A 270-nucleotide genomic window follows, 5' to 3' on the forward strand; every position below is an offset into this window, starting at 1 on the left:
GCGAGGCTCAGGGCTCAGTCCAGGCACACATCTCGCAGGGCAGGGCCCGCAGCCTCCAGCCAGGGCAGATCCAGACCCAGTGCCCAAGGGATGGACCCCGCCACAGGACATGCTGCTCCCTCCTCCCATCACCTTTCCCGTCCCCGTTCATCTTTCTGCAGCAGCCGTGCCCACCCCAGCAGTTGTCACAGAATCCCAGCATGGCCGGGGCTGGCAGGGCCCTCCGGAGCTCACCCAGTGCCACCCCCCTGCTCAAGCAGGCTCACCCAG

This window comes from Egretta garzetta, unplaced genomic scaffold (assembly GCF_000687185.1).
Source record: "Egretta garzetta isolate BGI_Z169 unplaced genomic scaffold, ASM68718v1 scaffold520, whole genome shotgun sequence".
NCBI lineage: Eukaryota > Metazoa > Chordata > Aves > Pelecaniformes > Ardeidae > Egretta > Egretta garzetta.